Consider the following 16,979-nt stretch of genomic DNA (forward strand, 5'->3'; position numbering starts at 1 on the left):
TTTTTACCATGGGATAAACACAAAGAGGCCATAAGCCTGGACATGATGAAGCAGTATTTACACATATTCTTTACAGAGATAGTTCAACATTCTGGCAAATTGGCCCATTGCCATAATCCCTATAGTTTTAGGAGTAGGTTCGTTACCTTTAATTGTCGGTGCAAGCTATTTTTTAGAACGGTGGAGCAGAGCCGCGAGCTGCTCAGAGCTACGCTACGGAGGCTAATCGGATTTCTTGGTTTTCTTCATCAAATACACAATCCAACAACTCCAAAACGACCTGGTGGACAAGTTGTGACCTGCACATTCACCACGCTATGAGATAATAACGGAACGTTACCAGACAGAGTTGTCTTAGAGACAAATGCAGAGACTGCTTGCCGAAAAACTGCCCTCGACAGGAATGCACATCAGCTGTTTTGCATGAATTTACCTCTAAAACAACTCTGTCTGGTAACGTTCTGTTATTATCTCATAGCGTGGTGAATGTGCAGGTCACAACTTGTCCACCAGAGCGTTTTGGAGTTGTTGGATTGTGTATTTGATGAGTTTGATGAGGAAAACCGAAAAATCCCATTAGCCTCCGTAGTGTAGCTCTGAGCACCTAGTGGCTCTGCTCCGCCGTTCTAAAAAAACCTACTCCTAAAACTATTGGGATTATGGCATTAGGACAATTTGCCAAAATTTTGAACTGTCCCTTTAACTTATCATAAAAGCCTGATTTACTTTTTTTTAAAAAAAGGATTCCTGCCGCACCAAAAATAGGGAGTTTATCATTCACTATGTTTATTTCACCTAAACGTCCTGGGTTGCTGTTTATCACTGAGGCTTGGGAAACGACCACGTGTCTGTGATCACATTACCCTTCGTTTCAAACCGTGACGTAGAAATCACCATTAGCCGCTGCGACCGTGAACTGCGACCACAGGGGCAGACTCTCACAAACAATCAGCGTGATGGGCTGTTTGGGGCCTCTTGAGGAGATTTCATTAATCTGTGGCTCAGTGTGGAGATGGCACAGTGTTAGATGAAGTTAGACTGGCCCGTTCAACTCGCTCCGTTTATCTGTCACTCTGAGCCCAGGATGAACAGCTCCGAAGCAGTTTTGCTGATTTGGTTGTTATTTTTTGTTTTTGTTTGGACAAAGCAAAGAGAAATTCATGAGTCACTTTGTGTCCATGATCATAATCACAAGCACCTCTGAATTTTACTCTTTCTGTTCTTGGAAGCTTCAGTATAACAGTCCCATCATGATCAGTTGTTTTCATTGGACCGGATATCAGTCAGTATGTTTACGTGACACTTGAAAAAGACGGATTATGGCTTTAATCTGTCTATAACTGGACAACTAAAGTGCATAATGCGTTAGTCCGACTAATGCATGTGCGCTTGCTCTACAATTCCCACGCTGGCTTTGACCCCGGAACCAAAACATCCAACAAAGCCAGTTGCAGAATTAGCGTAGTATTAGCGTACGGCGGTCTGGTTGAAACCAATGACCATGGGGGATAGCGTGCATTTCATCTGTACTATAAGCAATGCATACAGTATATAAGAAATGAACAAAGCTGCCTTCTCCATGTTCTCACTGTTCGAAATGACTCATTTATCCAATTGTTGTATTAATAACCTGCTGAAACGACGCATATCGCCACCTAGAGTTCAGGAGGTGGACATGTTTCCATCAACTATTCTATTTCCCCCTTGCATGTAAACTGGGACAAGAGCAGAACTACGATGAGATGCTATGAGCATAGCTTGAGTGTCTGGTTATTTATCATGGACTCATAAAGGTATGAAAATGTATAAAACAGTTCAAAAAGCAATTGTCATATTTTGGCTTGAAAAGGGTTTAAATTAATTAGATTAAAATCTAATTGTATTATTTCCTTTGAAAGTTAAGATCTAAGAAAACCTTCTTTTTTTTTCAATACATTTTTGAGGCCAAATATACTTTCTGTCAAATGTTACTTTGGGGTCAGGATACCTTTTTTTTTTTGCTCAACCTGCTGTTTTTGTGCAAATTAAGAAACACAATATTGCGAAATGAATAGCAATAAGCTGTAACAAACAATTCCCACTTATATAAACAAAAAATAACTTTGTTAAAAAAAAACCTTAATGAATAAAAACTACTGATATGTTTGATTAGAAAGTCTTTATTGTCCCCGAGGAGCCATTTCATTTGCAATAGTGGTCAACACAACCAGTATACACATAATAAAACAATACAATACAGTAAATAGAGACATAAATCCATTTAGCATACAGTAGATTGCATCGTAATGAGTTGCAGTATGATATACAGAGTTTTTAATTTGCAATTACAACAACTGATGTGTTTTCATTTTCATAATTTTTAACTAGGGATAGATCCACTTTTGGTGTGCGAGGTTTACAGCAGCAGAGTGTGTGTATGTGTGTGTTAAACACCGACATCATTGTCACATTGTTTTGTCACCATTTATCAATGAGCGCCTCCATCAGACATTTGGATGATGTCATATATTGACGAGCTCGGTGTCTGACGGTGGGAGTCTCACTTCCTCTCTGCCATTTGAGCTGTGAAAGATTTCATTCAGGTATAAAGATTTCATTCAGCACTTCTCGGACAAACAAGAACAGGAACACTTACTCCCTCGGATTATGTCAATAAAATTGATTTTTTCCTCCTCCCTTCATTTTCATCTCTCCGTCGAGACAGCATTGATGTTTTCTCTCTCTCAGTTTTTTTTCATTTCAAAAAGAGAAACAGCAATATAATTACAGCAGCTCCTCAGTATCTGTAGATTCAAAACTGTACACCTAATTTTATCTGTCACCTCCTCTCGGCATGCCTGTGTTTTCTGCTTGACTCAAACATTGTCAGTATCAACACGTTCTTGGCAGCTTTACTTTCTTACACTCATAGCTCATTATAAAGTGCCGTTTGCTGAAAGACTAACATTTTGAATTATTCATGAGTGTACTCTTTTTCTCTCAAAATTGTTTTTGTTTGCTTCAAACTGTCATGCCGCATTTTAATTATTCCGCAAGCCTCTCCAGGCTTATAGAGGAAACACAAAGAGGTTTGACCTTAACGGGGGGAAATCTTGTTGCCATTTCAGATCAAAAGAGTTACGATTTTCTTTCTTTCTTTTTTTTCTTGAGGACATTGCTCGCTGTGCAGGACATTTGAAAGGCCAGATAAAGAGAATTCACAAAAAGAAACTGCTCATTTTCTCACCACTTCTTTCTCTTTCTCTTTTTTGTCGGTGGTACACAGCAAGTTAAGGTCAACAGTCTTTTTTATCAGGCTCAGCAGTGAGAGCCGGTCCAGGGAGGCACATGTTTAAGAATTTCTTGATGTTATTCCTTTTGCCCTCGTTCGCTCAAATCAATATATGTGACTGTGAATGATTCTCCAAAAGCCTGAAACCGCAGACAGCCAGGACTCAAATATGTGATATCATCAGGATTTCTTTTTTCCGCGCTGCATGGCCCATCGACAGTAAATTAGAAAAGATAGTGGGGCTGAGTGGTGGGGCTTCCAAGGTTATTTTCTGGTGATATACAGTAAAAGTACAACTGCTGACAGCACAAGGAAGGGAAGAAAAACACAGAAAAACAAAACAGAAAACTCTCACAGTCATTTACATTGATTTTCAGATTGTATGTAGACAAAGACCTGAGGTAAAAAACAACTAATCTATATTGTTATAATATGTGATTTCTGTCTAACCTTCTCAATACAGTAACAATGCCAGTATTTCAATACTTTCTGATGGGTAGACACTCTAGGTGTGTTTCCTATATTACCGTAGACACCACCAAAGGAAATTATCGTTAAAAACAACAACATTTTAAAACCTTTTTCTTTCTTTCTTTTTTTTTGGCAAAAGCATCATGGATCATGCACATAAACACATAGCAGCAATTTGATAAGCAAGGATGCAGTTTTACTAAGCTTCAGGTAGCCTGTGCAGTGCTGGAGGGGGGAATTAGCACCCAGATTTGACAAATCACAGGAGGGAAGCCATGTTAATTAGGGTAGTGGTTAGCCTGGTTTCCACATCCCAGGATTCAAATGTTGTACTTTTCATTTAGAAAATTCATAGAGTCTGGTTTGAGCCCCTCTGTGAAGTGATTTAACACAGTGTTTGAATTTTTCATGGCCTGTGACCCCGATTTAAGGTCCCCAAAATTCTGATTTTTTAATGTTTAATTGATTAATTTATTTACAATATTCTGTTTTTGAGAACAAATCTCCACTGTATAATGTCCCAAATACCATCCAGTTCAGGAAGCTCCGTTTTAGCACCTTTAAGGGGGCGACACTGAGCCTATATGCAAAAATCTTAAGACATAAAGACATGGCTGAGGTCTATGACTGCTTTGTTGTGACATCACAAAGTTACAGAAATCCTGACAGCTGCTTTTAATACTCTGTTTCTGAACACAGGCTGTGTGAAATTCCCTATAGACCGAGGCTTTGATACTTTCCGAGTATTAATATAAAAACTAGTCTGCTCTATAATCAAAAAGACTTTGAAATGTATCTTTATACTGCAGTTTATGGGACCTTTAATGCTTTGCTTAATCTTACACATACAAACATGACACAGTTACTCCAGTTTCATAATCCACCCGACACGTGTGCCCGTCAGTATCAATAACTCCCAGGTCTTCTCTGCTCCTGCCTCCAAACTAAAGTAGGCTGTGCCAGATCACACTGCTCAAGGTGCAGCTTTTCCTTTAGGCTTAGGGAAATAAATCAGAGCTCTGTAGGTTTCTCTCCTGTAGAAATCAAGGTCATACAGTGTCTTTAAAATCTAGGACAGTTCGCCTCATGAGACAAGCTGTTCATCTACCTCACATTACCAGGGTGGCACTCCATGGAAGTTTACACAACCTCAAGTCGTCACTGCACACTTTATAGTTGGACTATTCTTTTATTTATTTATTTTAAATTTTCTTTTTTGCAAAGCTGCACAACTTCACTTCAAAAACAAGTTCAGTTTTATGAAATGCTAACATAAATACAGACATCTCTGCACGCTCAGGATGCAGTGATCCACTGAAAGATCGCAGGCCTCATGTTGGGCCCTCTGCAGGATCGCTGCTGTTGATTGATGAGTTTGTGATGTGAAGTCTCTCACAGCCAATCTGCGGGAGGCCTCTCGGAGCTGTTTACTGTGGAGAAATTTATGGACCATGGTGAGTATTTTTCTTTGCTTTTGTGTGCTTACTTTGTGCCCCTCCAGTTAAAATCCTCTGAGACTCCTCTATAGTTGCCCAGACTAAAAACTTCTTCCTGCAAATGGTCGGTTTGAGGTTCATACAATGAATGTTAAAAAAAAAATAGAAGAAAAAAAATAAACTTCAAGGAAACTTACTGTGCTTTTTTAACTACTCACATCTACAGTCTCACACCCAGCTCTTGAAAAACAGGAAACAGTATCTGAACTATCCCTGACACACTTTGACAAATAAGCAGCAAACACACGTGCGAGCGCACACACACACATACACAGAAGCATCTCTGTAAACAAGTGCTGCTCTCTGTTGGTGGCTCCCTCAGTCAGATAGTTCTCAGCAGGATACAGTCAGATCAGCAGCATCTTGTTGACGGCTTGTGAACATCCTCGTTTCATCATGTTCAAACAGTGGGAAGCCTTGCACCTCCCCTCGGCTCCTCACACCGGAGAAAACAGGAGGTCCCACATCTGGTTCCTGTGTTGCCACCAGAAACCAGACTGAGACCAGGACTCGTATCCTTCACAGAGCTGAGACCAGTGGAAGTCGGCAAAGAGCAAAGCAGCTGTTGACTGTGTTCAGTGCTGCATTGGCATGGTGATGTTTCTCCATCAAACTGGATACACACATTGTTATAATCATCACTAATTGGTTTTGACAAATGTTTTCTGGGGGAAATTGATATATATTCTTGAAGGTCATACAAAATGTGGTGAATGGGGTGTTCATGAGGTGTTTACGCCTATAAGCAACAGAAAATACTTTTATCAAGGTAACACCTTTGGGTGCTAATGGTAACATTGGCAGGTTTTGACAGGAACTTTTATTCTAAACATTTTGTGATGTTTTCTCATTATCTTCATAAAAAGGATTTTCCACATTATTCATTCTGTCAAACTGCCGCAACATGGTAACATATAGACATATTTTGGTGGGATTAGTTGATGATCAGAAGAAAAAGATTAACCCATCCAACAAGTCCTGTTTTTATTTTTATTTTAATTTTATTTTGAACTTCCTTACAACATGGGAACTGTTAGGTTTATATTAGGAACCCAGCAATTTCCCGACACAGCATCGCAAAGTTGCAATGTACCTACGGATAACACAACGATAGCAGTTAATTAAAAATAAAATAACACTTGCTGTCTTTGTGTAAACCTGAATTGTTTGCAATGGCGTCTTAATACCTTTTCCCGCAGGTACACGGTGCATGAAATAACAAAGAACAACTGGACCATTCATTTTCAAGGACTTTTATTGTTGTAGCTGTAACCATATCTTGTTTACAATAACATTAGTTTATTATTGAGTTGACAGTCTTGTGGCAATTGAACCTGAGCGGCTGCTTGTTCACCTTCATGTTTTGACAGTAAATAAACTGTGAGTTCTATAATAATACCCCCACCCCTTACTATATATATATATATATTTTTTTTTTTTCAGCTGACATTTGATCAAATGGACACACACAGACACACGCACATATGAGCTCAGACTGAGACTCATGAGAAAGCCGATCTTCTGTGTGCTGCACACTGATCCGCTCCATGACCTGAACGTCTGAAGTCTCGAGCCTCTGCACGGCTTCATCACTAAAGTCCAGACTGGAGAAAAAAAAAAAAGACTTTGACCAGAAGATGAAAATACCTCAAGGTGAAGAGAGGAACGAAAAAGGTGGAGAATGACTGAGGAATATGAAACGGGTGTGTGCGGAGCCGTTAACAAACCCTTGTTATCCTGGTAGCAGATGGAGACAGAACTGTGCGTATGTGTTGTGTGATTAATGAAGGTGCTTGTCAATAAGACAATGCAGGCAGGATGTTAATTCGTCACTCTGGCAGGAGGCTCTGACTATAACTGAAAAATGTTCTCTCTGAATGTGGAGCACACACAGATAAGACTTTTTCTGGAGCTGGGAGTTAATGCACTGTATCATGAAATAACATGTTCGGCTACATTTGACACATATGAATCTCACCCCACTGTCCAAACTGTCACATCATATCATCATCTGTGCATGAAGTCAGTGCATCAGTTGTCAATCTTTTTTTCTTTTTTTTTCTGAGGGCTGAATTATGCATCTATGCTTGCAGCATAAAATAGGCCTATCCCAGAAATATCCCATTGTTTAGAGCAAATTAGCATATCTTAGCATACTAACATGCTAAAGAAAAATGGTAAACATTGTACTATAATACTGATTTATTGTGTAGAAACTACTCTGCTAAATGTTTTGTTTTCTTTCATGAAGATAAACGAAAAATGACAAATTCTGAATTCAGTTTTGCACACTTATCCAACACTTGTCGTTGTGTTGGTTGACCGTTAAAAGAGCAGAAAATCAAGATGGCTAGAAGCAGGAAGCAGAGAGAGAAAGCGATCCAACCACAGACTCAGGAGCTGGTTGCACAATTTAGGAGTTTGTTTTGCACTGAAAGTGTCCAGAATATGGATCAGTGTAGTTGAATGGTTTTGTTGTTAGCTTGTAGGCTAGGTGGCATTCACTGACTATGTTAGCGGCTATGCATAAATCTTGACCTCTACTAGCTACAGACAAGGTCGTGACCTTTGATAGTAGCAGTGTGTATCAAGATGGTCAAGATGGGGATATTGCGTTATGGGACAGTTGCCGGTTCTGTCACTATGGCTCCCATTGATCATGCGTCCTGGCTACTTTGACACAGGGATATTCCTTTGGTCGAATGGTCAGCGTCAGCGTACTTAGCCGGGGGACTGGGGTTCAAACCCACATGTAACGTAGGGAAAAATGTAATCAAAAAACAGTTGGACACACACAATGCAAGTGTCTTTGCTAGTACCAGACACAGTTGTGAGCTGTTTTTATGTTCTCTCAAGGAAGGCTCAGTTTCCCACACTTTGAAAAACCGTGTCGTTGGCAGAAGATGATTGATGGCGATTTCACTATTTTATGACATCTAGCTTAGTCTTGTTCTTTTAAAAACAACATTTTAATTTACTAAAACTGCAGTGGAGTGAGTTTGCTCCCAATTTTAAACCACTACTTACTTTTTCCAGGAAAAAATAACTTTGTTTTGACTTTAAAATAACCTTCTCATGGCTCAAATTGTAGACTCTAAGGTTTGTTAATCTGAATGTTCTTGTGAAATCAAGATGGTGGTGCGTATGCTCTGCTCTTGACTAATCTATTGATTGATCTTGCCGTAGGCCTATAGTAGCCAACATTGTATTTTAACATAAGGTATTATTTCTATTATGACCTTAACATAATTTAATTTTGTTTTACCAGAATGAAAGATTTTAAAACAGAACTATCTGCACACAAACTAGCATAACGCTGGTATTGAAACTCTACAGCTGCTGTTGTAAACATAATGCCTCCTTTCAAGTGTTCCCTGTTGTCAGTATTTCCATGATATTTGAGGAGGGATTTAATAATAACTCCCATAATTGTTGTAATTACAGTTATGACAGTAATTATCATCATCATTTCCTGAACAGAGTTATCGTCCCTGACACTTTGTGGTGCTCAACGGTCCTGTAACTTCATTCTATGGACAAAACTTACCGAGCTGATGAGGCCTGAGCACATTGGTTATATAACGGATCCTCTGTGGTCCGACAGTACTTTGCTAAGCCTCATTAAGAAATTACTATAATTATATGCAAGTTATGGATAATTACCTACAGGTAGCCACTTTACCATCATTCACTTCTCTATTTGTAAAGACTGTGGCTTCTAAAAACTGCTGGCTGGCTGCTAATGTGAAGTCCTGGCCCCGGCAGAGCCATTTTAAAGGACCATACCATGAATTAATAAAAAGGAAGTTTTCTCCTTTTAAATCAGAGATTGTTGTTGTAAAACACTCAGAAACTTGTGGGGTATTTTTTTGGAAAAACTCCCTCTGGCACAAAACAAGTAACGAGTTTAATAAAGCGAAGGAGCAGTGAGAAGCACAATAAGACAGACTACAACAACAAAACAAATAAAGTCATACTGCAATACCCACCTATCCCCAATAATATTTTGGGAAAAAGAAAAGTCGTAAAATGAAGCCAATTTTTCTTTGGCCATGGTTACTTAATTTATATTTATCACCAAACCCTAAGTCTAACAAAGCAAATAATCAGCACAAGAAAACTTGCCAGCTCAGCCTTAACACACAGACTGTTAGGTACTTCATCATTAAAAGCCAATTAAAAGATTGTGAAACAATTATAATCTGCAAATAAATGGCGGCTGATTCTGGCCAATGCTCGTCTAGTCACTTTCTGATAGCGACTGTGGCCTCTTATCGGCCCGGTATACATAGCAATACTCATTATAGTATTACAGTATTAAAAATACATGTATGACTTGAAGTTTTGTCAGGAAACAATCACCACAGTGCTGGATCAAACCAAAAATAGCCTGACACTTAAAAGAAGATGGAAAAGAAGTCGGATCCAACACAGGTTCACTTTTCATTGCTTTTGACAGGTGCTCTTCATTAGGACAGACATTAGCCTCATTCCAACAGTCTATGGCCACCGCTCAAAATGATTTCAACCATGAAATTTGGGCCAATTCATTGTCAATGAATAATGTTGGATTTATTCAGAAGAAATGGCTTTTATTTCTTTTGCCTGTGACAAAGAAGGCAATCTCTATTGTAGCCATGAGAATAGCACAACATTCATATGAATAGCATGAACTCTTCAACTTTCATAAAATTCATAAAAGCTTGTGGAACTCATAAAACCAAAAGGAAAAAATAAATCTCCTCAAAAAGAAAAGAAAAGAAAAGAAAAAAAGAAAACTATCATGTCTGTCTGTTTGCAGAATAGAAGCGAGTCAATTTTTGTGGATTTTCCATCCTCGGCCTGTAGTTGCACCATTTCCCCTCTTTGTACAAAAACAATCTTCGCCTCCTTCCTCATTCTACAACTGCCCATTCCTCTGCAGAAACATCTCAGAGGCAGCTCTACTATTGACTGCTCTCATTTAAGCAGTGGTGAAGCAGTGTGTCGGGGGGAATCGATACCAGCCTCCTATGAGAATTACGTGCGTGTGTGTGTGGGTGGGCGAGTGTGTGTGTGGTGCAATGAGAAATGCCTGAGCCTATTAGCTGCATTCATCATCAGAATCCCATGGTGGTATGGTCACCGGTGAATGCCATGGTGTTTACACACTCGCACACCCTGCTCTATTAACTCCCTGCATTTACATGATGCCCACATCCATTCGTTTTTCCCTGGAGGTGAGGAGCTGTAGCTGCGAACCATAAATAACACGAATTGTCCAATTTCTGCTCAGGTTGGATGTTGTTGGTATAATTGCAGTTCAGATAATGGCTCCTATTTCTGCCTGGGTGGTTGGTCAGCAGCACAGACTAAACTATATTTATTATTTGAGTCTTGCCTTTTTTATAGTCAGCTGGTAAATTTCAGAGGGAAATAGTCTCCTCTTCAGTCATTTATCAGATTTTACCTTAAAGCAGAAGTAAGCGATCCGGTCGTTTTGGCTAATGCTGCGTTCCAGGCAGGCTTTTGAAACCGTAAATTACAGCTTCACGTCACGACTTGCGACTTTGTAGCGTTCCAGGCAACCCACTCGTGTTTTTCCGACCTGTTTTACCTGGGAAAGTCACTATAACGGCCACTCGTAACTTCCGACCCGTGAACTCGTACCAGATCGAACTGGTACGACTTCACAGGTCGGAAAAACACGAGTTACGGGTTGCCTTGAACGCACCATAACGTCTTGTCAGCCGATGGAGTTAGTAGCCCCCGCCCTCGTCATGGATCTATTGGTCCTTGTCCCTACGTCACCACATTCACGCGCGTCCCTTGGCTGCACACACAGCCCTTCATGCCATTCTCTCTCCTCATTGGATAAAACTTGTAGGATACGAGAAAAGTTTTCTCCTCGGCTCAGAGCAGAGCAGAGTGACTGACAGACCCGTGTTTCGGTCCAAACACTCTATATAAGTGATTGCTGTCGGAAGATATAACTATTTAAGACTTATATTAACACAAAAATATTGCTCACTTCTGCTTTAAAACAAAAAACAAAAAAACATTTGATTAACTCGTTTGAAATGTTTGAGTGTTTTCAAAATCAGTTCATGAGGTAATCATTGGGGGAAAAAAATATTATTTGCCTCAATGGCATTAATTTGGAGTCACATCTAGGCCCGTCACTCCTTTTAGTTCTGTGTTTGGTCTCCACCAATTCACAAGGAGTTAACATTTCATGCTTCATCTAGTCTAGTTTGTTACTAACTAAGTTGTTGACTGTAAAACCAAAACAATTGGCTTAAGGATGCTGAAGAGCTCTTTGTCCAGCAATTTCAGTACTTCTGGCACCACTGTTGATGAAACTATTGAGATCTTTTCACCTGACTTCCTATTTTGTTCCTGCTCTTTGTTTGAGACATCAGTCAATCACAGCAAAACTTGTCCCTTACGGTACTGTGGCATCTGATCAGAGATCTGGTTGGCAGCGATACATAAGGTCAACTGCTGCCTTTTGAAAACCTTCACCCTGCCAGTCAGCTCAGCCGAAACTCTCAAGATATACAAAATAAAGCGGGATAAAGGCGAAAAGTTCAGACTTCTTCCCAGAGGTCTGCATGTGTTTTTTTTCAATAATGGAAAGGTCATCTTAACAGACCTCAGCGCTACACATCAGTGAAACACAATGACGGAATAAGAAGATTTATGGACGAGTGTGGATATTTGACATTTTTGGCATTAGCATGTGGTTTGAATGCAGACACAGAGGCACAGATGGGCGTGTCTAATGGTTGAATCAATGATAATAAGAATGCTTGTTAAAATATACACAACATCACCTTTATAGATGGTCAATTGTTGCCCCTTTCTGTCGATCAGCATCACTCAAGCATAACATTGAATTAATTCACCTGATAAGGACACTCGGAGAACAGAATTAAATTGTTTAATGGCCAAACATTTGGTCATTGCTCCCCCATTTGGGCCAGGGTTGTCCAAATAACCCTGTTCCTTTTTCCATCTAAATGCAAATGGACGGGTGTTGGAGGAAGTGGAAACCACTGCCATTTGCTATCTTCCCATTTGTACGTGTACTATTGTAACAATAAGATCTTGTTCTGGCATTGTGGGAGATGCATTGCCCACTCGCTCCTCTATGAATTTCAAAAGGGTTTCCGATGGCCCAGGACGTGATGGGAACAGTGGGTATTAATACGTGTGTCATAAACGTAATAGGAGTGTCAATGTGTTTGTTGATAGTGTCAGTGACTAGAAACACATAGTTTTAGCTTGTGTGGCAAAAGCAAGTTTGAAGTCTAGACCCTCTGCCGCACCAAAAATGTACCCAAATAGTTTATGTTGTATCTCTTGAATGAAGGACATGTGTCATTGTCTTTATATTACTGTCAGGGCTGCTCCTGAAGCTGGATTTACACCACACAAGGGAGTCAATATTTAAAAGAAGCCCCCCAATAGATTTTGTGTTGTATGTGATCAGGCCTTTGACCACTGCTTTAATCATGATCTCCACAATAATTATGTTCATAAATTGAGTTTGTTTTGTCATTTAGTGCAATGTGGGGTACGCATTCACCAACCATTCACACTACTGTGAAAGTGTCAAGGCCTTAGTCCACAGAATAATACAACCATGCAGCTTAGATTCAGGATCTGAGCCTTAGAAAGAACCATCAGGACTCAAGTGACTTTGTGTTACTTTGTGATGTATCAATCACTATTCTCAGCCATACCCCAACTCCGCCCACCTGGACCCACCATCCACCCTTACAGTATTTTAGAAAAACAGCCAGCCAATCAGACGAAAAGCACATTGCATCCTTCTAAGTAGGAACAGAAGTCAAGTCTTGTATTTTTTAAGAATTAGAGTTTGATGTTTGCAAGGATATGCATCTCTGCTCCCTTTTGGTGAATTTACATTCCTTGTGGGTTTTCTTTTGAGGATAGGATTAACATATGAGAACCCCTCCTCTTTATCCTTGTGTCAAAAAGTTGCTACCAAGAAAATATACTGCATTAAAACCAAAAATGCAAATGAAACTGACAGATGCATCAGTTTACATAACAACTAAGGTTAAATACTCACTACACAAATGACACATCCTATTCGAACAGTGCCATCGTAGATGACCACCTGGGAGCTTTGTCTTTATTGATTCTGCACAATGTCAAGCATAGCGCCTGTCTGAAAGAAAAAGAGAACTGCTCAACAAACAGCTCTCTCTCCAAGGAAACCTGGAAAGAACTTTGTCCGCAAGGTCACGGGTATCGACTTACATCCTCGGATATAATAATCACAGATAGAGCAGCGTGAAGGGAATTCCAGACCAAATGGGGAATGAAAATAGAAGGTGCCATCCGACCACATCTTTTAACCTGAGAGAGGACAAACCGGATTAAATGCAAAGTCTTGCAAAGACTGCTTTTAAGTAAGTGGTTGTTCAATCACATTCTGGCATTGCTTTGACTCTGTTAAGTCTTTTGATGGTATAAGAACTGAAAAGCACCACTTCTCAAGGACCACATTCAATTACATTGTCTACTGGTTTCATAAAACTGAGACTAATGCTAAAAAAAAAAAACCCTTTCAATCTTTTGCTTTCTATTTGTTCTCTGCTTGGTTGGGTCATGATTTTCCCTAAATTGTGAAGAACTGACTTGTGGCACATAGTTAATTGGCTCACTTGAAATGAACAGCAGAAAGCTAGTTGAAATAGGCAGATGGGTGGAACCACTGAAAAATTAAACTGCAAACAAACTCACTTTAATGAAATGCAAAAAAGAAACTTGAGAGGACTGAAACCGGAATGAACCGAAGTGTTCCCTCGTTAGATAAGCCTCCACAAAGGAATTTTAAACTAAAGTTGATTTTCCTTGGTTTGTGGAACATGTGTGTAAAAACTACAACCGGCAAGTTGACAGTAGAGTATTATTGTGCAAGTGCTTGAATCGTAAGCACCATTGCTTTTATCCTCTTTGATATTAATGATAAAATATGAGAAGTCTGATCTACTGCTAATGCTGCTGCTGTGAGCACTGCCAAGCGGAAAGACCTTTGTATTTTTCCCTCTGTGCAGTGTTGTGTCATTTTAAACACATCATAATTAAATGGAACGAAGATAATCAGAAAATGACAGCTGAGGAAATTAGGTCTCACCTCATGAAACTAGGTCTAATCAGCTTGTTTTTCAGAAAATATCAAGCACCTCTTCTGGGTCACTACACTGTCTCTGTGTTTTCATATCAATGTTGATGGCAGCATTAAAGAGCAACTATGTAAGTGGTCGCTTTTTTGCTGTTTTGCTAACCCTCCTCTTGGCCATGTGTATTTGTTCACAACAAAGCCATCGAGAAATCAATCAATAGAGCGGTATGTAACGTTATATATCATATACAATGTTACGACGTGTATATTTGTGTCGTATCTGTCATAAACAAGAGATTATGGCTTACGGGGTGGGTTTGTGTCACGGTGCGCAGAGACGAGAGCTGGGACACAGGGCCCCCGATCTTGCAGGGTTGGTTTTCAGCCCAGAGACGCTAGGTGGAAGGCAGACAGCCTCCATTGTCCCCCGTAACAAGTTAAGCCATTTATTAAACCAGTCATTAAGATAAAAATGTAGCATAGTTAAGCTACAGTTCCTCTTTAATTTCTGAGTTTCTGATCTCAGCCAAGAAGGCCAGATGAAGAAACATCATCCGACACACACATCTATGCAGCTGGCAGTTGTAAAGGTTTCCCCTACACACCTTACATACATTGGTCTAAAAATTCTAAAAGTTTACTGAAAGCTTCACCTGCAGGCAATGGGTGGACACTATAGCTCCAACAAACTTCATCGGAGCCCCCATTTTAACGGTTTTGGGGCAACAGCAGCACACTGTATGTTTTTTTTTTTTTTTTAATGGTGGTGAGTTTATAATTTTTCCACTATGGGGGCCATCAGAGGCCCATTTTACCTGTTTGCCTCTCTTGACTCATATATACCATGTTTCGTGTAAACCACGGATATCACGAAAAGTGAAAGTAATTAAATTGATGTATACAACACACATGATGTGCTTTAATAGTTTGTAAACAAACAAAATGCACAAGAACAGTCATATTTTGTTCATTTGAAGCCTTTAAATTAGTCTCCAGTTATTTGTGCAATTACACAGACACCATTTTCATTCATACCACATTTAGCTGTATTATAAAAAAGAGAAAGGAAAAAAACAAAAACTCTCTTCGACTATGAAGGACAAATACAGTCCTAAATGAAAAAGGACAACAAAGCCTTTATGGCAGCAAATGAACCTCACAACATTTTTAAAGAGAGTAAGTGGCTATAGTTATACTGCATGAACAGGAAATATTGCACATAGAGAAAAAGGCTCTTGGGATGACATCATTATTAATTAAGTGAAAACAAGGGGAAGATGTGTGGATTCATTGAGTGAGGATTATGGGTACAGAAACTTGTCTGAAGCAGTCTACTAAACAATTAACACCCTCCCTCACCCATAGCTGATGAATGTTACTTTGCAAACAATCTCCTAGAAAAAGGAAACAAAATCATATCATATGTACAAAGACAATAATCTTAGGGGGAAAAACAACCTCTGATTGACATCATTTAATGCAGACCTGGCATATAAAAGTAAATTAGCATGTCAAGTTAGAGAAATGACTATGTTAAACTCAAGATACATTTGGCCAACTTTCCACATCCCTACATTGTCAATACATCATAGTTATTTAAATAAATATTACGACTGTCAACAGAAGAATAATGTGCAACTTACATGAGTGTGTATCAACAAAACCATGTATATTCATGTGTATAGAGACATTGTCTTCCTGCTATTGAAATCAGACAGTTCCATCACAAATAACATTGTATTCAAGTTATACTATACAGTAGCCTACAACTTGAACGTCTGAAGAATCAGCAGTCCTCGCGTTTTACTTGTACAATAATCAACATATAACTAATGTCATCATTCGTGGCATTGTGGGAATCAACAGTGCAAGTCTACATAAGTACAGAGTTTTTCATTTTGAAGACCAGCTTTCATTGAAGACCAACTTTTAATCTCTTCAGTAGAAGTCTTCATGGGTCTAAAATGTTGGGCACAGTGGAAAGTAAACCAACTTCTTCTTCCCTGTCTCTACTTGACCCTTTACTTTTGACTTACATTTGTGTAATTTGGGGATTTCTTTACTTTGGACTTGATGACGGACTGATTTGTCTGGGGTTGAAATTTGACCTCAGTCGTAATTGTCATTACATGGCACTTGACATGGGATTGATTATCTTGATTTAGGACCTGAGTTGGAATTTGATCTAGTACTCTAGAAATTGGAATAATTTGCCATTACTTTGAATGTGATGTGGAACTTGACTAGGAAGTGAATTGTCTTCAATTTGGACGTGATAGTGGACTTTGAACTTTGATGTAGGACTGATTTGGTTGGACTGGTTTTAGGACTTAGTTTACTTGACCTTGGACTATGTTACCTTAATCTGGGATGTGATTTGAGCCTAAAGTATTTGGGACTTCACTTTGAAAGTAAATTGTTCGTTGATTTGATTTGGATTTGAGATTTAGTTCTGACATTCAAAATAAAGACTTTGTCAGTAGAACAACTTTCTACCAATTAACTCAAAGTTGAGCTTGAAAAGAAAAGCAAGTCTTCTTGCACTTCCACACTAACTATCAGATCAGATTTACATAGTTTACAAATATGTTTTGCCAGACTA

This window comes from Trachurus trachurus (assembly GCF_905171665.1).
Source record: "Trachurus trachurus genome assembly, chromosome: 8".
Classification (NCBI taxonomy): Eukaryota; Metazoa; Chordata; class Actinopteri; order Carangiformes; family Carangidae; genus Trachurus; species Trachurus trachurus.